Here is a 23,302-nt window from a genome sequence, read left to right as displayed (position 1 = left end):
CTGAAGCTCTAATCCAGCTGCTTTTACCCAAGGAATGCTTTGTTATAAAACAAATTTGTAGTACATTAGCATCTTGAAAACATCAGCCCATTTTAACTCTGCTGAGTACTCCACACATCCAAAAATCCTAGACATTGTGACATTAGGATAGCAAGATGGACCATAGTATTTTCAACCATACACATGTAAAACTACACAGCTTTACACAGCTTACACTGCTACATAATGTCCTGGTTTTGGCTGGGATAGAGTTAATTTTCTTCCTAGTAGCAGGCATAGTGCTGTGTTTTGGATTTAGTAGGAGAAGAATGTTGATAACACGCTGATGTTTCTAGTTGTTGCTAAGTACTGCTTATGCTAGTCAAGGACTTTTCAGCTTCCCATGCTCCGCCAGGTGCACAAGAAACTGGGAGAGGGCACAGCCAGAATAGTTGATCCAAACTGACCAAAGGGCTATTCCATACCATATGACGTCATGCTCAGTATATAAACTGGGCGGGGTTGGCCGGGGAGCAGCAATCGCTGCTCGGGAACTGTCTGGGTATCGGTCGGCGGGTGGTGAGCAATTGCATTGTGCATCACTTGCTTTGTATATTATTATTGTTATTATCATTATTATACTGTTATTATTATCATTACTATTTTACTTTATTTCAATTATTAAACTGTTCTTATCTCAACCCAGGAGTGTTTCTCACTCTTACTCCTCCGATTCTCTCCCCCACCCCATCGGGGTAGGGGGAGTGAGCGAGCGGCTGCGTGGTGCTTAGTTGCTGGCTGGGGCTAAACCACAACACATAAATACGGATATTTTCTACACTGGCAAGTGTTAAGTAATTGAAGAATCTGTATCAAAATACATTTTGTCAGCAAGAAACCTATTACGAAGGAATAAGAATAATATTTTAGGTTAAATCAAAACATCCTCAGCACAGTAATTTAAAAATTTGATTAAAAGTAATAAAATATAACTTGTTAAAGTGTTTTGCACTTATAGAAACTCCCTTCTCTTAGATTTCCATAACATATACATTACCTCATTCCTTCTCAACTGTTAGACAGTTTCATTTCATCACCTTCCTGGTCCAGATGTTTGAGGGGAAAAAAACCACCATTACCAAGCATTTTGACCAGGAGTTAGGTTGTAAAACATCATAGGGTACTTCTACACACTTGACCAGACAAATGAAACATCACCAAGCCTTTACAAACACACTATGTTTATTTAATAACAAAGCAGCTAGAGGGCTAGCAACTGATGAGGTATTTGTAACAAAAGGTATTTTAGACTAGTAGCAACCTTTTTACAAAATCGAATGCTGATGAGTAACTGATCAAAACACCACTTTCAATTTTTGTAATTATATCTACAGAAAAAAAATACAGAAGAGGTCAATCTCAAAAGTGATCTGCATAAGTTTTAAACAGGAGGACTCAAGCCATTTCCCTCCTCACCTTTCCACATTAAAGACTTTTCCCAAAGGTAAACAGGTATTTGTGTTTACCCTGGAAGGTGGGCATGAAGACAGCTACACAGAAATAAAGAAACTGCTGCCAGACCGTGTGATCTCATTTACACTGCTCAAACTTGGTTATAACAAGAATAAAAGCTTGGATTACAGAGGTATAGGAAAAGATCTATCCCTTACCACTAGAGTCGAGAAAGAAAGCAAGACAAAGTCCAAGACATCCACCAGATCTTCCTTAAGAGAATTAAGATTTCAAAATTAAGTGCTAGGGTGGGAACAGAGCAGCAATAACCTCCCATCTCTGTTCATAAGTAAAGCCCTCCTAGGCACAGCGACCCAAGCACAGACTCACAGTCCCACCAAGCACATACCTCTGGGCTGTGCACGCTGAGCTCTCCTGTGGCTCAGAAAGGATGGGCATCCAGCAGAGGTAACTGCAGCAAGCTCCACTCTTCCTATCCCAATCTCATGCTCTTCCAGTCATTTCTGTTTGTGCCAGTATGGATGATGTACTTTACTTACAAGTACTACCTACTTAAGGGTGATCTTCAAAATACTATTTTTGTCTTCCCCCTGTATTCTTCATCTGGAGTGAAGTACTTACACTACTACTGTACAGCATCTTTGTACAATCTGTAAATATCCTCCTGGTACAAAAAGAGATTATTCATTTTTTCCATATTATTGTTTTAGGCTCTCAGTGTTTAAATAAAACTAACTAACTAAATAAAAAACCCAAGAAGTGTTACTGTACCAATTCATGGTTTCAAGGATCTTTGCAGCTGTAAATTGAAGTATGCTAGAACACACGCTGGCTGAACACACTGAAAAACTCACCTGCTAGACAAGATCACACCAGCTAGAAAACCAGAGTAATAATATATTCAACCTCCTACACCTTCACTCTAAATTACAGTCAATTTGCTAGAAGTGAAGCCACATGCAATCACTCTCCCTTACAAAGTATGTTCTCAAACTAATGAATCTACAGGCTGCACTAAGATGGTTATATAACATCAGCAAATTGAATTTATTTTCCTGGCCCTATTTTCTGTCAGTCTTTGTAATCATCACCTTAGTTTCAGTTTCCTTCATGAAGTCATCCTGTCACAGTTTCACCTGTTCTGAACTTACCAATCTGACACACCTGTAAACTACTCAATTGTTCCACTTATTAATCTGCAGTAGCACCTGGAGACACAGCCAAGTTAGTCACTTCAAACACTTAAAAGCAAGGGGGAGACCCAAACTTACCCTTGCAGACATGGTTGCTAGCAAGACTAGAACAAGAGAAGGTAAGACACAAAAAGTAATCATGATGAGTTTGTTTTCACACAGGCTTATTATACCTGTATATTGATGGTGCAGTGTTTTGGGGTTACATGAACAATGTTCACGTCTCTCTGTCCCTGCTGGCTTGCTTATGGCCATCTCTTCTCCTAGCTGATCATCTGGGATGATGGCCACATAGTTTAAGAACTCTGTCCTCAAAGACTTGCTTGAAACTGATGGAGCCAATCCAGAACTGGCTACTGCCATCTCAAGATACTCCACCCGATTCATGAGCACATAAATGATTAATGTCTTCCAAAAGTAGGCAGGGACAGTTTAAGAGATATTGCTGCTTATATTCTTTCAACTGCTGCTTCTTTCAGACATCACTGCTATACAGCAGGGACAGAATAAGTGTTTTCTGTGAACTCCTTTGATTTCAATACCACTGAAAACTGCTGGTGACAATAAGGGAGTATCTAGTGAACTACAGTTTCCAGTGTTTGATCTGAATTACTTTACCTTGTGCTAATGCTTAGAAGATCAATTCAGTACCAAGAGTCCTTAATTTCATTAACCACATTTATCCCACTTTTTTTTTTTTTTACTGAACTTGCAAACTATACAGTCATGCTCATTACTGTGCAACTGAAATTTTGATAGAATGGCCACCTTTTCCCTCCACCCCAAAGATAACAAAAGCATCTTGATGCCATACAAGCATGCGTTTCAGAAACATACCACTCCCAAAAGGTCTTTGGGCAGCAGTTAAACTTGTGAAGAAAATACACAGCCCATGGCTTCTTTATGTTCCTAAGTAAGGCCTAGGCAAGTGGGCATTATTCAAACACTGTGAAACCTGAGGTTTCCAGCCAGCAAGGCTAGAAGGTAGGCTCCTTTGAAATACAGATTACACCTTGAAGAACGCTGTCATTGTACAGTAGCTGGCTGACAACATTTTTTTTCCCCTAGATGTCAGCGCATATGCCACCATTGATGACTAACAAGTAAGGAGCACAAAGAAATTTTGGTGCATCAGTCAAACCATGATTGAAAAAACTATGAAGCCTGACATCAAATCAGGCTGCTATCTTTGAAGTGTAATATTTAACAGTCAGTGAATTATTTCATGTCAGTACTGTGTGAATTTCTGATACTGGCACAAGATGAGAAACAGGCCAGAGCCTGAACTAGGATGGAATGAATCTTATTTCCAGTTAATAGGCACAATGGACAGTAGTAGCAGACAGATGCACTGCACTATCTACAGTGATATTCTCGGAAAATACTATGGTAGTTGGAAGTGTCCAGTTAGAACCAGAAATGAACAAGTAAACAAAACTGAGACATCACCATAGAGATTGATTTCCATTAACAGACACATCTCAGATATGTTTTCAAAGTATTAAAAAAAAAGTTTCCAGAAAAAAAAATTTCCACTTTATACCTCAAACTCTCAAAGGACTTACAGGAGGTTCTGTCTTTGGTGGAGGAAAGTTCAAGACCTCTGTCACAAAATAAGAGCTATGCATGTATGCATACAGATACTAGATAACAAAAAAGAAAGAATCTTAGATGAGAAGAGTCACAGCCTGCTTCACTCTGCTCTTGTCCTTTCACCTTTCCTGCATAATCTGATCCTGGAGAACTGCAATGCTTCAGGTACCACTGGTCAATGCCAACAATTCAGCCCCAGTCCAGTACCACCCATCACTTCTAGAGATAAGAGGTTTTTATTGACTATTTAGCATCTCTACCTCAAAGACAGCCTCTCTAGAGTGTGAAAGTCTTCCTAGAGTAAAACCTTGCATGCAAAGCATCTACAGACTGATGATACTATCTTTTTACACAGCCACCCCATATGCCACCTCCACCTTCTCAGCAGACCAATATCTATCATAGGATAGCAAGAGTATAGAGTGCAACCTCAGTACAACAGATCACAGTAAGTTTCAAATCCTGTGCATGCAGAATATAGGACACTGTCCATCTGGAAGCATAAAAAGCCCCCATTACACAACTACATTCTTCCAGTCTGTTATATTTGAAGTGCTAGCATAGCCATAAGCAGATTCAGTTATCACTAAATACTCAAAAGAATCCTTCATGAGTTGTTCTTAAGTCACAAGCATTCAAAACATTTTTAGCAAGTAAAATATATTTTGTGCACTCAAAGTATGCCACATGGGTCACGAACAGTTAAATCCAGCCTACTAAATAAGTGGATGCTTTCCTCCACTGAACTAAAATATACAGTACTTGTCAACTATTAATTATACTCCATCCAGAACAGCATCCTTAGATCACTGTTCATTGTTTGCTTTTCCACTAGAAAAACTAGGATATTTTAAGTGTTCTAATATGTATCAAGGATATTTTTCAACAAGTGCATTGAGCTTTGCCATGTTTCCCCCTGTACTTTGGTTGAACACATGAAGTATTAGCCATCTTTGTAATATGCTCAACATAGCCACAAAAATTGTCTTAAGATATATTCTAAACAACTGTCAGATTGAATTCTTGAAATGTTTATTCTTAAACTGTGGCTCATTTAAAAAACAAACTGTTCATATTCTATAGACTGAACAAATAAACATTTTATATTAAAAATGCCAGTATAGTTATTGAAGTAATTTGTTCACACATAATTTTTATTACTATTTTACACAGAATACAGATTCCAAGAATAATTCTTTAAAATACTAACTTTTAGCATGCATCATGTCTTACCATTCTGAAGTTAATCCAGAAGTTTTCTACAGCAGTCTTTACTTTTCCTCCACGTATATCAATATCCATCCTATATCCGGATGCTATAAATGTACCGTTTGGGTTAGCTTTCCGGGGTTTAGTTGATTACTGGGGTTTTTTATTCCCAACAACTAGTATTTAGTAGGAATGAGTATTTCTTTCTAGAACTTTCTACCTCTGTTAAGGAGGGATGCGTAGTATTAATTTACCAAAAACCACAAATCCCCTTCCAGAAGATTATTTTTTTGCAACATGAAAAACAAAGAATTCCACTACCATCTCACCTCTGCCACATTTTCTTCATCTTTTGCTTACTTTCTCCTCACATACCCTAAGAGAAAGCTGTGAGAAGCAACCTGTCCTTTGGTTTAGAAATCTGAAGTACTTTTTCCATCTGATCTTTAAATAATGTACCAGTACAAATTTATTAATACAGACGAGATTAGATAATGCAAAGCTTCTGTAAAATTTGAGGTTTTGGTGTTTTGGACTACAAATTTCACTTGTAGAAAAAGCCATGGAAAGCAGCAAAGGAAGATTCCAAACCTGCAAATCTGTACACAAAGTGACCAGCCACAGCAGCTCTGGCTGGTTCCCAAATATTTCAAAAAGTTTAAGGCATAGAGCATGAATAAGAGGATGAAGCCTTCACAGCACAATTCTCTGGTATATGCTACCTCTTTAAACATGACTTGCTTTTATAATCATTTAGGCAAAGAAATAAACACTCCAGAATACATCCACCCATTTCTAAGATTCCCTCCCTTCAACTCCTCAGGGAAGCTTGACACATTTAGCCTTAACCCACCCATCAGTAACAACAATATAAAACACTGCTAAGATCTTCTCTGCCTTTTCCTCTTCACCAAATCGCATTTGCATCTCTGTCCCACACTAGGATGCACCCAACCACTAAGTTACCTCCACTCTTTGTCCACAAAGCAGACTTCCCCAAGTGAGGCTGACATTCCTACATTTGGTCGTTCAGTTTTAAGGACGAAAAGAGGCTGCAGGACAAGACACCTGCCCTGAGTCAGCACACTTACCTGCACATGATCCTCCTCTACTCCTACCATCCTTAATTGCAAAATTATATACCTCTCCCTCCTTGCAGTCACTGACTAGTCTCTGTAGACACAGCTGGGAAGAGACACCATAAGTGTTTTTCCAGCAGAAAACTCATCTGCCTCACTTGCACGGAGCATTCATATTTTGAGTTTCCAAATATCCTCATCCACCTACTTTCCATTATCTGAGTGTGCACATATGGTACATGAAAAATAAGCAAGCTATAACAATAAAGACAACAAAACCAACTACAATAGCATGGGGGGAATATGAAACAGGAGGGATACCAACCAAATAAGCAATCCAACACAGTCAAGGGAATCCATCAATACAAGTGCTGTGACATTTCTTCTCCCACTGAGGAGCAAGCGAGACCTAAATTCTCGTGCAAGACTAATACCAGATATAGTAATTTGGAAATGGAAGAGAAGTAAAAAAACCAACCAACAGTAAGCAATCAGAGTTTAGGTTATAATAATTATATTGGACCTCCACATCTATTGCAATTAAAACCAAAGTTCTATAAGGAAGAAAAAAAAATATCACTTTTCTTTGTTCAGTACACCCTCCAATTCTCCTGAATGGGGTATGGAAGGAGAGGATTTACTCAACACAAACTTTTAATTCCTATTTTCTAGTAACTTCGCCTGTAGTTTCAGCTGAAGAAACTGCTATTCACACCTTCTTCCCAACACCAACCCTCCCACCCCCAAAGAAAGAGCTCTGCTGGTGCTAGGTAACAGCTATATGTCATACTAATATCTTAACTGAGATGTGGGCAATGTAGCACTCCATACTACTCAACAAAAAAAGAAATACATACATAGGCACCATATATGAGAAACAGTCCACAAGCAACTCCAGGCCTTGCATACAGGCAAGAGGCTGAAAGCTTCTTTAAGTAATACATACCTATTACTTTTAATTAAACACATAGAGAAGCAATTCACATAGTACTAGATGATAGCCCTGATATAAGTAAAGTGTACAGCAATAACATATTAGATACTTTCTGGATCAATTGCACTAGTCAAGTGCAGTTACCAGAATAAAAAAAAAAATTAAACATTAAACAACAACCTAGACTGGGAGAGTACAAGTCGTATTTACAACTCAGACTAGATTTACTGCCAGGCAGTAAACTATCGAATACATATAATTAAGCATACACAAAGTCTTGTTATCATAATACTGTTAGCATAATACTGTTTTAAGAGCAGCAGGTAGGTAAAAGACTAAAACCATCTTTCATTGCAGCAAGTTCTTCTGTATTCCAAAGGCGAGAACCATTTACGCTATACACGGTGCCATCTATTAGTCAGAAAATGTCAGCATTCCTGCAAACAAACTGAAGAGCTGTGAGATAACGTAACAGGTTTTGAAAAATTTGTTATTCACGATTCACACTTGAGAGCTAGTGCCCTCAAACTTAAAAAAGTAAAATAAGTCACATGCATTTCAAAAACAAAAATCCAGTTTGGCTACTTCAGCTTAGATTTTTAGGCAAAAGAAAAAAAAAGCCTTTTTAAAATATCTTTTGTGTTCTTTAGGAAAGAAATGGGAAAGGAGAGAAGCTTTCCTTTAATGAAAAGTAATGGATTGTGGCTGGAGATCTGCAAACTTCAGCTATGACAGTGTTGGGAATGGAAGAAAATGATACAAAGAAAACTTCTAGAAAACCAATACAGCAACAAAATTGCCAACGACACAAGTGCCAAAAAAGATCTGGTTTGGTGCCCTCAGTGGAGAAACACGGAGCTGCAGACATCTAGAGTAAAGAGCAGTTCAAAATGAATTTTTGTCTTCTATAAAGCCGAACCTTACTGTGAACTAGTTGCTCACTAAATACAGAAGAGTTCTGGATTCCCAATAAAGACGACACTTGAGCTAAAAAGAAGGGGAGGGAAAAAGTCATACCACCACATTCTCCCCACTCATCACCACAAATGACATTGGAAACAGGAGACCAATATGTATTAAAACACAAGTTAAAAACCATTTAAAAAAAGCAACACCAGGACTTCACAGCCTCTATTCGTCAGTGATGGGACAGCCTCAGACAAGACAGCATGGTTGCCAACATAAAGCTGTCTCTAATGTATCTATTAGGAAGCACGGTGCCAGAGTAAAGATCAAAATCAAGGCAACTAAGTCATGGACTTCAACATCTCAAAATACAGACAATGTCAAGCAAATCCTTTATCAGAAACAATTACATTGGTATTAATTTTGAAAGTGCCACTGAACTTCATTTTGCCAGTACAAATGAGTACAACAGTTTTGTCAGTGCCCTTTCTGGTACTTACAATTGTAACTTTTTATTCCAAGTCATTATAATTTTTTTTTAAATCAAGTATATTTTTCAGATTGAAAAGTACAGACAGCTAAATATAATTTCCTGGAAATTTGAAGCGATTATTAAAGATAAATGCTTCCACCACATCTGAAAGCAAAAAAAAAGTTTCCCATCAAAAATTTGCTTTCACCTAGCAAATGACATGATTTAGTAGGACAGCTCTACAGAAAATTTTAATTCTGGACTGCTCTCTGAGCTATATGTAGCAATGCGGAGATGCTTCAGACATGTCCTACTGCATGTTCATAAGACTCCAACCTTAACAGCCTAGGTGCCCTACCAGTTATTTCTAAACATTGGAAAGACACAATCAACACTGAGACAGGTTGTGAGACCAAACCAGTGTCTCTTACCAGCAAAGTCACTAAATTCACATTGCACATATTCCCTTTAATGGTCTCTGGTCTACTGGACATGCTAGAAAAGTGGGAAGAAGTGGATAGAGCACATGAATGCCAGCTATCATCTTTATAAAAGTCCTTTTAGAGCAGCCAGCAGCTGGTTTACATTAGAGCAGAGTATCATCTGCACCAGTCCAGATTACGCCTGAGGACTAAGAATCCATTATTAAAGTTATGCTGTTTCCTACCCTCTACCCCCAGCATATCAGCTTGCTGTATGGGATGAACAAGTAATAGCAGTCAGACTTATGCAAGAGACTATGCAAAATGCTATCCTGGTCTCCCTGAGACTTCCCAAAACAAGTAAACTATCAACTCATTCCTGGTCTTGAAAAAACAAACCCAAAGAAGCCAACCAACCAAAAAGAGATGGAACAGTACCCCCTCTTCCGATAAAAATATTCAAAGCATTTCAAATTAAAAGCCATATATTGTTTGACTGCCAACTGCAGTGTTTTCTCCAACTACTTGTTTTCCCAACAATTACCTTTCATAAACCCACGTAGTCTTCCTCAGATAAAATGATGTTATTAGTGGTTTTTTTCCTCTCTCTCTGCTCACAGCAATGTGTCCATATGACCAATACCGTTAAGAGTTCCCATGTCCTCACTCAGGAGCCACCTGTAAGATAGTTTCTAAAGAACTAGTACAAAATCTAAATGTTTGAATCTTCAACATGATCCTTTCTGTAAATTGTCTCTTAATGTATTTCCTTCAATATTTGTGCTTTTGCAATATAACACTGCATTTTAGTAAGAATGTATAATTTTCTTGTGCCGTATGTATGCACCCACAGGCACACCTATGGGTTCACAACTGTCACACTGTTGTATCTCAAAACTGCAAGAAATAGTCTGTAAGGACACAGAATGCAAGTTATATGAGCATAATTTATTCTCACAGAAATGCCCACTGTTCCTCTCAGGATTTTTTAAGTTAATTTTACAAACAATTAAGGCAACCCCTACTTTCTTCCTTACCCACAAATAAGGGCTCTAACTGACATGCAGTGGCAAATTAAAAAAAAAAAAAAGTCTGCCCGCTGGAGCAAGCCTCAACCCTGCCACCTGCCCCTTAGAATACAAGTTGTTGCCCCAATGACAGATGGCCGTACAACTCACATGGCAATTCAAGAGTGGCTCCAGTTTTCAGCCTAGCATAATTAAGCCAGCCAACTGCAATTCCCATTTACTTTAATATGCTGCCCTGAAAGATTAAAGCACCACCACAACCATATTTTGAGCTATTCAGTGATCCTTGACTTGAACAGGGATCAGCTGGGAGTACAGGACAAATGACAACTGAGAGCAACAACTCCCAGTTTGACCATCCATTTTTTATCCTGGGACAAGCTGAGTACTAAAATAAGTCCAGAAAGAAGATGGGTATTGTACCAAGAGAGACTGTGCAGTTCAAAACCAGACTACCAACCACAGGAACCCAAGAGCATCATGTTCAACTCTGTGCTTTGCCACAGATGTGGTTCCATGATAAAGTTAAACCAATTTAAGAGTATAATACTGCCAGAAAGCAGAGTACAGACCTTTTTCCACCAGCTCCCTCACACAATGGCCAGTGATTGTGCAGGTGCGCTGCCACTAAAAACAAAGGAAGGAAGAAGCAAAGCACCACTGAGAAAATCCCTTTTGGTGGCCATCTGCAATTACACTGCTTAAACCAACAGTGAAACCGTGCCTACAGACTTCCCTGGTGACTTTGTGCAAGTTATGTCATTTCTTTACGCTTTCATTTCCCACTGCAAGTCAGAACAATGGTACTTCACTACAACCCAGGTGTGCAATGAGGACAGCTACAGACTCGACTGAAAGCCTGCAAGACAGAAGAGTACTGCAAGACAAATATCCAAATTAGTAAAACAAAGGGGATCCTTTACCAGTACCCGAAATTACTTCAAACCATCACTAGAATCACTGTAAGAAATGGTGGGATAAGAGACTTCTCCCCACATTTACCTCAACCCCAATGCAAGACCTTCAGGCAGAAGGGAAGGATTAAAGTTTGAGTGCACCAATTAGTATCTTTTTACATCACTGAACGCCTGAACAGCTCTTTGCCAAGTAAGCTCTTAGCATATACAAAAATAAGGATTTCTGCAAAGAGATCAGTAAGTCAGGAACCTTCTGGACTAGAAACTGCTCCTTACCCTTGCTCCACCCACTGCATTACTGTTACTAGAAATACTGAAAGAGGAAACAAAGAACCACTGAATTACTCCTCTCACTTTAAAGAAAAAAATGTTAAATATACACACATACATACGAGTCTATTCTTAAAAGAAAAAAGTCACTAAAAAAGTAATTTCTTATTTAATTTAAACCCCTAAGATCATTAAGTCTTTTACAGAGACTCTCACTAACAGAAATTTTATCTAGGTGGGGAGACTTTGCCAACTAGTTTTGGAGAAAGGGATACTTAAGATATTTTTCATGTATGTGGAGACAAAATTCTTATGGGGGTGGCAGAGGGAAGAGGCATGCCTTGGGAGGAAATGTATCACTTATCTGTATTAAGAAAAAGGAGCAGGCTGACTTTTTTTTTTTTTTTATACTGGTCTACAAAACTGACAAACAGGATTTGTGGATACCATGTTCTCAAAAATTGCTATTCTGATCTATCCCTCTTTGCCCCTTTCTCAAACCGTATTTTGATTTCACAAGCTAGAGGAATTTAAATAAATTTTCTGTAATATATTCAGCCACTTCTGCAGTACTAAAGAACTTGGGGGAAGACAAAACAGATATCCCAGAAATCTTACAAAAGAAAACTTAACCAGGCTCAAGCAGTTCCCCGAACACCATAACATACACACACAGTATTTATATTACTGAAAAATATAACCTTTCTGCCAACAGGACCCTACACATAAATAGTAAGAAAAATCATAGTGAATGTTCAACACACAGTACATACACATAATTTTAGTGACTACATCTGCATCAAAACATCACAAAGATACTAAAACAGACCGCTGCTTCAGTTTTTCTTACTATTTAAAACTTGCTCATTATGAAAGACGTAATTATTTCCACCACACAAGTGACAGAAACAGCTGAAAACTTCTGCCTTCCCTGGCCATTACAGTACTGCTTCAAAAGACTCTGTTTACTAATAGTGGTAGTCCAGATGAATGCTGGAGGTCCAACCTTGCTGCTAAGGAAGAAATATTGGGGTGGCACCCAAAGTATATTTAGTCTGAAAAATCACTGTGCCAAACTCACTAGGATTTCAGCATGCTGAGCATTTCAGCTACTATTCTTCATTTCACACAGTTGTGTAACATTTAGAAATCTTACACAAAAAAACCCATACATTGGCAGCTCACAGCACTCTGATCTTGGTCATTATGACAACTGAAATAAATGAAACAAACTATGCAGTCAGTCTGTTGGGATTTACCCAAGAACATGGTAATGAGTCCACTCTTGCAGCATCAGTGGATGGCAGGTATTGCTTGGTAGGCCTACCAAATAGAGAAGTTAAAAATCATGATTTTTTCCATACCCTACCTATTTCTAACTTCCACCGTATTAATCAGTGTAAGAGCAACGCACAGCAGAATGCATGCTCAAATCTTCAGTTTCTTGAAAAAGTTATCCAGAAAAACAGAGGCTGAAAAAATCATTAAGTGAATGTGAAAACTGATCTTAAACTAGACTACCACATAATGTCAATATTGAAAATTAAGTAAAAATTTGTTTAAAATTAATTTTCCATTCTTCTTCCCACATTATCCGCATTTTTAGAAATAAGTTAACACTTCCTTTAGACTCACTTTTTATTTTCAGCTTGATTATGGAAACTATAGCTAATAGCTATACTAAAGGAAGAAGCCCCTAAAAGATGAAGTGCTTATTTCAACATTAGCATGACCCATTATCTTCCATTAAAATTACATATTAAGGTTATTTTGTCTATAACTGAAAATCAGAATAATTTCACCTCTTCTTCTTCTCTGGCATTTAAAAAAATAGGTTTAGATGAGACGGAGCTGTCAGAAAACATTATTTCCTGTTAACACTTAACATTAACAAGCTCCGATGTTCAAGCGTTACTTGGACAAAATGGGAAATCCAACATCACATCGACATACTCTGATGACTTCATCATCAGAACAGCACTTCATTAGACACCCACTGAACCTACTCAGGTATGCCTTTTTCAGCTGCTTAAACCTTTTAAATTAAGGTAAAATTTGACAATGGCAAGCATCCATACTGATACTCTCAAGTGTATCATCAGATTGTTAATCACAAGCAGCTGCTGCTAAGAAATTTGGCAATATATGAAAGGGTCTAAACTCATTATCAAAGGCCACCTGAAGTCATTCAGATATTACCCATTATCACAATCACACCCATTCTTCTTCTAATCATCCAGACAGCAACAGTAGCCCAAAGCATTTATCTCCTGCCTTCCCGCTGATGCTTAGCTAGCTAAACAACTGAACAACTTGTGGTGTTGTTGAGAGAACCTCCTTCAATCTGAAGCATATGCCTTAGAGGCTCAATTACTATATAGCTTTGCAGAGAGTTAAACGTGGGAGCCAGAGAGGAAGCTCCAAATGGATCAGAATAAAATGGTTCTTCTGTGATAGAAAACCCGCTACTCATTCTCATATACTGCAACCACCCTAGACCTTCAGTCTTGCAACTTCCAAGGTCAAAAAGGGTGTAGCTCAGCTATCCCCTGCTCCTATCCATGCTCTCAACTTGGGCAGCTGCAGTCAATACAGGTCAAAATGGAGCAAGTGAAATTCCAGAGTAAACGCTGGTTTATTTTGAATAACTGATCTTCAACAACTGTTGAAGAAGGTGAAGGGACAGAACCTTTCTGCCAAAAAGAGATGGTCACACATCTTACCATCTTCAGAGAAAGGTGAAGTGTCACGCCTTCCCAAAGACTAATGTAACAACAGCCTAAACAAAGTTGCTGTCCTTCCTCCTTCAAGACAGGAACAACTTAAGGAATAGCAAACATTAATTTGAACAGCTATACACCCAATTTAAACTGATGACCCAACACCATTTGGGTCATCTTTCTGGTCTCTTGCTTTCCCAATAGTCAGGAAAGGCTTATTTAGCCAAAAAAGCATCCAGTTTGTCCCCAGCTCTTAGAAAAATTATTGGAATTGGAAGTTTTCCTATGCTTCTGCAGCATAAAGTTTTCTCTAAAGGTATGTTGACAAACTTTCATAATTATTTATTTCTCAGAGGACTACAGTAAGTCTGCACCAAGGCCTATGTCTTAAGAAGACCAAATTCCAAGTAAAGAGTCACACTTTCCCACTCATTTTCCCAAGTACAGGAAGCTTGGGAACTGTAAATATTACCCAGTACCTCCTAAAAAACTCTCATTGGCCAAATAAGAATGAAAAATGGGGAGGAAGCTTTATTTATTTGTCATATACACATGGGATCAGTAGTGCAGTAATTAACTAACCAGATTCATCCGTGGGAGAAGGGGAAATGAGGTAGATTCAAGAGGCAGTTCTGAGTTTCTCTTTAGGAGCCTTGGAAATTCTGTAAGGCAGCAAGACAGGATGGCAGTATCTGCCTACTGAAAAGTATTTTTCCACATGCATTTAAGTAGTATTTTAGATTTTTTATAATTATTGGTAAACCACACTGGGTAGCTATGTATTTAACTGTTGCAAAATCAAGTTTCAAATAAGAACTAAGCACTAAAATCAATCATTTTACCTTTCATGTCATTTCAGATCAAATTCAAGTGCCATTTGTGGTCAATGGGAATCTTTCAGCTAACCAGGATTTCAGTGGGCTTTGAATCAGAACATACAAAAACATTACTGCAGCGTTAGAATAATTTCAATTACCAAGCATCTTCTGAAAGAACTCAAAGTAAAACCTACTTCTTTAAACACAAGAAACAAGTATACCAAGATACTGTGAAATAAACAAGTTATTTGTGGGGTTTTTTTTTAAATGCACTAATAAAGCTTTCCTAAGTTTTGCTAAAGAAAAACACAGCTGGTAATTTTAACATCCAACTGATTTTTAGGGTAGCATCTTTATAGCATTCACTCCTTCAACAATGTATGGTCTCAAAACAGCAACAATACAGGAAACTGTGGTGAAGCCCTCACCTTGCTGTTGTATAGATACACCCAAACTAGCTTGGGGACAGAAACTGCATTATTGTTTTAGCCAAGGCACTCCAGCAGGTCTAACAATCCACATGGAGAAGGGAGTGCCTTGAAAGAGCGTAATGAAAGAGGGTCAAGCTAACTCAAATTACCTTCCATTTGCCACAGGCTAAGAGCATACACATGAACAATTACAATGAATCAGATACCACAGATCAGCTGACATACGGTAACCTGTCATCCTACAATAACCTGTCCAAATACAAAGATAGCTTGAAATTTAGACCGGCTGTAGAGCTACAACTCACCCCTATTCAGAAAGCAAGAGACTAAACCCTTGAACCTTTGCTTCCAGATGTATAAGCTGAAAGCAAGTAACAGAAGAGCACCCACAAATCAGAGCCCTTAAGGCAAATAGGCTGTTTCCAAACACTGCAAACTAGGATTACCAAAAGGAAATGGTTACTGTAACATGACCTATTCATGCCAACCAGTCCTTTGGTATAAAAGCATGCACACAGCATGATGACCATGAGACTGCAAATTCAGCTCTTCTGCTGGTCTGGACAGTGGTTATTTAAAACGAGTGTAATAATTCCAGGTGCAGTTGTTAATTTTACCTTGTACTGGCAATTCACAGTAGGACGAAAACCAAGCTTTTGCTTCCCAACCTCATTCCCAGGAGTGCTTGTTTCTCCATGCTGCATTTGGGAGCTAGGAGCTAAAAAGCTCTCTGGAACATAAGGAAGACTATCCTTCCAGTGGCCTACAGCTAGACTAACCCACACATACTCCTACTGTTCACCCCCAGTATTTTCCCAGCCCAAGAGCAATGTCTGCTAAGAGGTTTAGTTCATTTTTAAAATCAGTTTTCACTAATAATTGCAAAAACCGTCATCAAACAACCAATCCTAATCCAAACACCTACCAAGCTCAATGAAGACAAGCAGGACAGAAAAACTGAGGAAAAACTTTATATACTTTATCAACACCAGGCTGGCACTCACATGGTAGAGCTATAGAGCTGAATAATTTTTTTGGAACACAGAACCAGTTGTGCAAGAAGATAAACACTACTATTATTTTGATATTGGAATACCAGTAATATCTGATATGTATTGGAATGATAGTTCTATACACTTTTGCTGACTAAACTAAGTAGAATCAAGAAAATATAGCTGCGTATCAGAAAGAAACCTAGCCTCAGCGACGTTTCTAGGCAGAAAAAACTATGCAGCTGTTCGAGCTCCTAGAACAAAGCAGTGCCTGAACTCTCACATTTAAGACATCAGGAGGGACCTGACAAACCTGGCAATGGAGTGGAAACTGCAGGTTTCTGTTACAGCGAACAGTAGGTTTCATTGTACGTATCATAGCACGCACCATAGAACAGAGCCACAGCAGCGTTTCAACAGCTCCTCTCAAATGGACAGAACCATCGCCAGTCACTGTGCAAGGCTCCAGTCTCACATGACGGCTAAACTGATCTAACATTTAGCTGTGAGGACAAGGGGCAGTCCCAGTTCCTTCCTCCCACTCCCAGCCGCATACCTGATGACCACTTCTCTCACACACTCACCAAACTCTGCAGTTAGTTCAAAGAGCTGAACCAGTTGACAACTATCTGGGGTGTTTCAGAGGCTTAGTTTCTGTGGTTATCTGGTTCAGGGAGCTACAAGCGCCGACACAAGGGACGAGAGAAGAACACGGGGCTAGAAGCAGGAATAATGGGATGACCCCTTCCTCTAGCAACCAGGCTCTAAAATTATTTAGTTTTCTTATCAAAATGCAACTAAAGCTAGTATCTCAGAGGGGAGCATCAAAAATAGTCCCTAAAAGCCTGCTGAAAGAACTGTATGTTTTACAAGTGTTCATTTGTTGCTTGCCTGTGTCCTCCCACCTTCTATATGTGGATAAACAACATTTTAAGAACAGGCAGCAGTATAACCAGCAAAAGTTAGTTATTGAAAAGAACCACAATAACCACTATACAAGTTACCTTTCAAGAAGTATTCCAGATTCAGAGATTTTAATCACCTCAAAAAAGTTAATTAAGCTTTCTAATATGAAGTACAATTTCAATGATAGGAGATTCTTCTAGAGTGCCTTCACTTCTGAATCTGCATCTAGATCTTGCTCTCCTCTTTTACAACAATTTAAAAGTCTTTTTAAAAGTAGCAATATATTATAAAAGCAGAAATTTGATAGATGTTCTGTAATTTCATTGTATGCTTTAGTTTGCTTACCTCCCCCCCCCCCCCCCCCCCCCCCCCCCCGCTCATTTCATCGAGAGCTGAAGGACTAAAATCCTGGGCTATATTCAGATACTACAGTTTAGTACCACAAACAATAATAAAAAAATCACCAAGTATGCTTCCCCTCCTATTCAAGTGCTGAACGGAGAAACACCACACAAGCAAGAAACAAACAAGTACTTAACAACCAGAAAACATGAGAGGATTAGGCAATGACAAAGTCAACTGAACAAACCTTTCATTTTCTCAATTCCTGTTAGTTCAGTCATGTTTTCTTCTCTTCTTTGCTTTTATTGTGCACACATCGAACAGTTCTGATTACTTTCCCTACACCATCTGTTATAATAAATAAGGCTAAATATATTTAATCAGCACAATTTAGAAATCTTAGAGAAGCACACTACCTTCTCTTCCAAGCAGACCAAATAGTTCACAGCCACAAGCTGTAAGAGGAAGTTTAAGCTCTGCCACAGGTGACCCACGTTACAATACACCCAGTGCATACTCACTCCCTTTACAGAAGTAACCCAGACTAGAGGGTGGGCCAAATGAGTTGTCCTTGCTGCAGTAGCAGCCCCCTCCAGCTGCTGCCTGGCATCCCCGATGATACCACTGTGCATGTGCAGAGTAAGTGCGCTTAACGTGCCAAATAAACGCATGCGCACAGCAGTCCCTCTGTACAGGCACTGCAAATTCAGCACTTGCTGGGCACACCAGATTTACCATGCTGGTGAGGAAACTGCCGATGCAAAGCAAGCTGCAAACCTGACGCTCCCAGGCAGCTGCTGGACTGACAAAGTGTTCACAGTGATCCAATTCTATGCATGTACATTAAATCCTCCATATCCAGTGTGCATAATGTTTATTATGCTTAATGCCCTGCACACCTGCAGTAAAAGCCTGACGCACGTTGGACAGCTTTGGTCTACTCCATGACTGTGATTCTCCCAGGAAGCACCAGAGCAGAGGGAGACACAGAGCACAACTTTCCCCCAAAGCAGAAAGATATCAAACAAATCAATGTAGGAGACTCCATAACTTCTTTACTTAAACCACTGGGCTCAAAGTTTTTGTAACACAGAAACTAAATAAAAAAAGATCTGGTATTTCTGGGAAACTGTAACAGATGTTAATGGTCTTATGAATGACCAAAATACACCAAGACTATGGGCAATGAACATTACTGTGTATACCAAGAACAAATACACTTGATTTTGATCTCTCCAAAACAGATAGAAAGCTTTAGCATAAATTTAGGCACGTGTCCTACATGAAGGACAACAGAGGTACCCAGACACTCCTTTGTACTCATGATGCAGAATCAAGCTTTGGGAAATAGAAGTTGTACTTGAAGTACCAAGTTTATAGATTCTAACCTTTTATCTGTAAGGTAGACATTGGAAACTTTTCATTGCAGAAACATGGATTACACATCCATATGTAAATATGTCTTTTCACAGCCTAGGATTCTCTTTTAAGGAATATGGAAAATGCTGTATTAGATTTCTTTCCACCTGGAGCAACTGATGCCTGACTTCTTGACTTCTTGCCATAAGGGATGATCCTACAAAAACTGAAACCAATTTAGTTATTTTGATGCAAGTCTGGGCATTTGCTTCAGAATAAGAGTCAGTTAATTCAGTTACTGTTACAGCCCAGCACACACCAACATAAGCCTTTTGGTGCATATATAAAACAAACAAAAAAAAAATTACGCACATGCTTACACACATGCACTTGAAATAGGGCCAAATAAAGACTCCTTAACTTTCCTGAGATATTTATCTCAGCATTACAAAATTCAAGCTTTGTGAGCAAGAAATCTACTGGAGCTTAGTTTCTACATGTTTGTGTCTTACACAGCCTAACCTACTCTTTCTCTCAGTACTTCAAACCCTCATGTCCCCTTTACAGACAAATGACTAATTCAATTACCTTGTGTGCTGACAGGCCAGCTGGTTGCTGCTTCTTGGCATGGGTAGAGACAGTAAGTTATAAATGTCTTTCCCTCATTGTCTTCTTCCTCTGCCCCATCGATAATTTCCACAAAACTTAAGAACTTCACACCCCTTTGTCAAATCTGGTTGAAATGAGCTAACAAGTTCAGAAGTTACAGAGTGACAGACAGACAGACTGTATGGGTGTATAAGCCTTGTTTTCTTTGGAAAATAGATTGGGGGGGAGGAAGCAAACTTGCAAGGTAGGTTTACAGGCTGTATGTATTAAATATGCCCCAACTCCAAAAGTATTGACCCAGCTTAACCCAATCTAAATCAGAGCTGCCAGAGTCCCACCACACCCACAAGCATTCAGTGTTATCCCTTCCTTTGTACCAGCACTTGTGCCAAAAATCAACCTGGGGGAAAAAAAAAAGGCAGTTAGCATTTGGCGCAGGCAGCTCCGGAGCCAGCTCACTGCCTTGTCACATGGACACCACTACCACGTAAAAGGAACGCGCAGGACTGTGGCAGACGCAGCTGCCATGGTGCTACACATTTGGTACTTAACAGTATATAGGATTCAGTCCTAAAAGCACTTGATACTGGACATAAAGCTCAGAACCTCGTCAGTACCATATCCAGTGATGTGCTGATGTTATAAAGAAGCACATATGCACTAATGCAGTTATTATTTTGAGAAGAACAGAAACCAGAAAAAGAAAAATATATATATAGCTCTGAGGTCGACAGTTTTAGCTGCATTCTGGACAACATTTCTTTTTTTAAGTAAGCATCTAACCTTGTCTTCTTCCTAAAACTGTAGCCAAACCTATACCCTCAAGGAAAAAAAAATAGCACAACAAGCAAGCACAGGAATATTTAAACACAGACATCACCCAGTCCACATTTCCTTTTGGGTAGACCATTGTCCTAAAGAAAATGAAAGGACCCATCTATTCTGTATCCTTAATGCAGAATTCCAAAACCACAGAATAAACCACTGGCAACCCCACTGGTGACTGGGGAGAGATCAGGAGGGAGAAGGTAAAACAGAAGTAGCATAGTGTAGCCAGAGTGGCTAATTTAGATGGAGAGAGGTGTGAACAGCAGAACATAAGGCAAAACATCTTGGGAAGTATATCCTGATGACATCTTATCTTGGCTGTACAACACAGTGAGTTTGGGGGAGAAAAAATTTTTATCTGCAGTCACTTATGATCTCCCTTCCCCACTAATCAGAATACAGGTACACAATCCCTGTTTATCAATGTATAATATAGATAGCATGATTATGCATTCATTAGATCTATTCATCCTACATATATAAAACACATTAAAATAAAAATCGCTTCACAGTATAAAACACAGCTTTGTATAACTTTTAAACCTTACAAGGAACCTTGGATGGAGGATTTTTATAAAACCATTTTTCCGAGTGATCTATTTATTAATAACAGTAGTCACAACTTGATTTTTACCCAGTGGTGAAAATGTAACAGCTGTTACACAGTTGCAAAACACTGTCTACTTACACAGCATTAAATAATAAATAAAGCTCAAGACCTAGCACACGTTTTACTAAGCAATCTACTTTAATGATATGAAACAACAAGTTCCAAAGATTAACTATGTGCTACATTATCAACTCTGTTCCATGATATTTGTACTTGTACGTACTGTGCTGTAATATGAAGGAGGAAAGAAATTAATAAAAACAGAGAATAATTTTAATTTAATCACAGCTGCACTCACATTATCTAATAACAATTTTTTAAAACAAATTTAAATCTGAGTTTAATAGAAACCTTTTCCTAAAAACTTACACTGCTTCTTTTCTACAGCCTTTTTTAAGATGACCTACATTGCTTGGGAATAAAGGTGAAAAAAGTCACCACTAACCTGTGTGGTATAGTCTAACCCTGGCATATTGGCTTACAATTTAGTATCATTATTCATCATCCTTCACAGTAACAGCCCTACACAAAGCGATGAAAGTCACAGGTAAAACTGGCATTAGCTTCCAGAGAGAATGTATCAGATCTTGCAAGTTCTGAGATAGGAATAGGAACTGCACTAGAGACGCCCCCAAATGTAGATACAAAACCAAAAGACCCTAATGCTGTTGACACATTTTTGGGCAAGTCAGACCTCGCACAACCGACCTTCAAAAATGGAAGGAAAAAGCTAGTGGTGATCCATATGGAACACTAATTTCAGCAAAGTGTGGAAAATGATTTTGTTACAATTTTATCACCGCTGAGTGGTAAACAGCAATGAACAATGTAAAAAAAAAAAAAAAAAAGGTGAATGTGGAGTTCCACAAAACGTCAGAGTAATACAAATAAATTGCAGCCTCATATTTTAACAGAAAAAGTTTCTGCCTGTATCTTTAGCAAATTAATAACATACAAACAGTTTGAGACAGGTAGTCCAATGTAAAACTGAATAATCACAGCATTTAATCCACAAGCACACCCTTCCGGATGCCTTTTAGAAGTTTTATTTTCATCTATTTAAAAGAAAAAGTAAACTGTGGGGTTGAAAAAATTCTATATTCTGCATATGGAACATTGATGATGAAAATCCTCAGTGCATGTCATTGAGAGGAGGAAGTTCTTTTTGCTGGGTTTTTTGGTTTTGTTTTTTTTTTTTAAATGTCAGTATAGCAGAGAAGTCATTTTAATTATATAATTACTGAAGATTTTGGAAGGTTTACACAAGACCCATAATTGGGCATAAGACATCACATCCTCTTGTTATATACACAGCAATCTGGTCTGGGTAACATTCTTTGCTCTGACCAATGTGAGCGAGGGGGGGGCGGGGGAAGGAAGGGGAGGGAGGGGATGGGGGAGGAATGGAGAATTAAAAATACTTCCTCAGATTAAATTTTCTTTACTTCATTTGCTTAAAATGTTTTGATTGCATAAAACGCACTAAAATATTTATCACGATGCTTCTCTGTAGTTAAAATACCTTGTTCTCGATGTGATATCCTAGATACTCAAACAAAAGACATTCAGATGACAATGAAGGCTTTTTTTTTAATTTTAAAAAGACATTTGTACATCTAAAACTGCACCACAGATCAGTCTCCTTTATCATGCCACAGTTGTGACAGCCAATGCATAAAAAATTAAAATCCAATCCAGCAGATAAGACATGCAAAATGTCTCCTCCACTCCCACCCCCATCTCGCCTTCAAAAAAAAAAAAAAAAAAAAAAAATCCAGCCCTGCACATACGGAGCACACGCACGCTCGCACCCCCAAGAGCCATCATTGGGGCGACGGTGCCAGGGCTGAGGGACCGCCACCCCCTCGCCGCCCCACAACCCCCCCCCCCCCCCGGCACCCCAGCACTAGCGACCCGGCTCCGGGCTCCATTAGGGGAGGAATCCCACCTCGCCGCTTCCCCATCCCCTCAGACAATGGTGCTTTCCCCCATTAGCTCCAAATTGTCAACATTTTTACGCTAGGCCCCGGCCCCACCGGCGCGGGCGGACCCGCCGGGCAGGGCTGAGGCGCGGGGGGCCGGAGCCCCCGTTCCGTTCCGGCCGGCTCGGGGCCGCCGGCTGCCGCGGCGGGGGCGGGCGGAGGGGGGCGAGGGGGGGCGGTGTGGCTGAGGTAAATAAATGGCCGACCGGCCGCGGCCCGCGCCCCCCCGC

The 23,302-nt window shown here is 39.2% G+C and overlaps 1 protein-coding gene across 1 annotated transcript in view; it reads right to left on the bottom strand.

The window, feature by feature from the left end:
• FBXO11 (F-box protein 11) overlaps positions 1-23,302 on the bottom strand; it is a 76,792-nt gene that overhangs the window by 52,776 nt on the left and 714 nt on the right. The window lies entirely within an intron of this gene.

The sequence above is a fragment of the Pelecanus crispus genome, chromosome 3 (genome assembly GCF_030463565.1).
Source record: "Pelecanus crispus isolate bPelCri1 chromosome 3, bPelCri1.pri, whole genome shotgun sequence".
In the NCBI taxonomy this organism is placed as follows: domain Eukaryota; kingdom Metazoa; phylum Chordata; class Aves; order Pelecaniformes; family Pelecanidae; genus Pelecanus; species Pelecanus crispus.
The sequence above is the reverse complement of the archived record's forward strand: the minus strand, read 5'-3'. Positions and strand labels throughout refer to the sequence as shown.